Raw genomic sequence first — 1,756 nt, 5'->3', positions numbered from 1 at the left:
TAGCAAAATAATTTCAAGATATTTCAAATATGGCTTTTCAAAGTTTTTTATTTTGAAATATTTATAAATTCACAGGAAATTCTAGGGAGGGCCCAAACACCCCTAACAAAGATCCCCAATGTTAACACCTTACATGAATATAATACCGGATCAAAATCAGGAAACTGACACTGGTACAATCCACAGATTGATTTCACTAGCTATCCAAATACTGGTGTATGTATGTGTATGTGTGTATTTTCATGCAGTTATATCACATATGTAGTTACATGTGACCATGACCACAGTCAAGATTCATAACTCTTCCATCCCATAAGACTCTCTTATGCTACCACTTTATATCCATATCCATCCCCTCTCACTGCACAACCCCTAACCCTTAACAACCACTAATCTGTTCTCCATGTCAATTTCTTTGGTATTTCAAAAATGTTCTAAAAATGGAATCATGCAGTGAATAAACTTTTGAGATGGACTTTTTTTCACTCAACTTAATTTCGTTGAAACCCATTCAAGTATGTGTATCAATAGTTTGCTACTTTTTATGTACCACTGTTTGTTTAAGCATTTACCTGTTGAAGGACATCTAGGTTGATTCCAGCTTCTAGTTAATATGAAAAAAGCTGCCACAAACATTTGTATATAGGATTTTTCATGAACATAGATCTTTTACCTGGGATAAAAGCTCAAGACAGTAATTGCTAGGTTTTTTGGAAAATACATTTTTAGCTTTAGAATAAACAGCTGTACTATTTTCCAGAATGGCTATATTCTTTTACTTCCCACCAGCAATGAACCAATTTTCTCTACATCCTTTCCAGCATTTGGTGTTATGACTTTTTAAATTTTAGTTATTCTGAGAGGTGTGTAATATTACATTATGGTTTTAATTTGTATTTCCCTAATGGCTAATGATATTGAACATCTGTTTTGAAAAATATTATTTATTTATATGAGAGAGAGAGATTGTGAGAGAGAGCACAGTGTGGGGGGGAGGGAGAGGGAGTCTCTCCACTGAGCAGGGGGCTCCTTTCCAGGACCTTGGGATCATGACCTGAGCCAAAGGCAGGCAGACGCTTAGCCAACTGAGCCACCCAGGTGGTTCTTGAACATCTTTTCATGTAATTATTTCTCATCTGTGTATCCTGCTTGGTAACATGTCTGATGATGCCTTTTGCCCAAATCTTAATTAGATTATTTTTTTAAATTTGGTTTTGAGAATTATTTACATATTCTATATATAATAAATCCCTTTATCAGATATGTTGTTTATAAACATTGCCTCCCAAACTATGATTTTTATTTTATCCTCTTAACGGGGTCTTTTGCAGAGAAAATATTTTTAATTTTGATGAAGTCAAATTTATCAATTTTTAGCAATTTATCAAATTTATCAATTTTTCCTTTTCTGAAACATGCTTTCAGTATCAAATATAAAAACTCTCTAACCAGCCCTAGACGCCAAAGAGTTTCTCATTTTTCCCCTAAATTGTGTACTTCAATATTTGACCTGTAAGTCTGTGACCTACTTTGAAATAATTTTCGTATAAGGTGTAAGATCTAGGTTGAGATTTTTAAATTATTATTATTACTATTATTATTATTGCTGTAGCCTATGGATGTCCACTTGCTTTAGCACTGTTAGGTGAAAAGGCTATCCTTCCTCCAGTAAACTGTGTGTACAACTTTGCCATAAATCATTTGGGTTCCATTGATCTATGGGTCTTTCTCTGCACCAGAACCATCCTGTCTAGAT

The sequence above is a fragment of the Canis aureus genome, unplaced genomic scaffold, assembly GCF_053574225.1.
Source record: "Canis aureus isolate CA01 unplaced genomic scaffold, VMU_Caureus_v.1.0 ptg000140l_RagTag, whole genome shotgun sequence".
Lineage (NCBI taxonomy): Eukaryota > Metazoa > Chordata > Mammalia > Carnivora > Canidae > Canis > Canis aureus.
The sequence above is the reverse complement of the archived record's forward strand: the minus strand, read 5'-3'. Positions refer to the sequence as shown.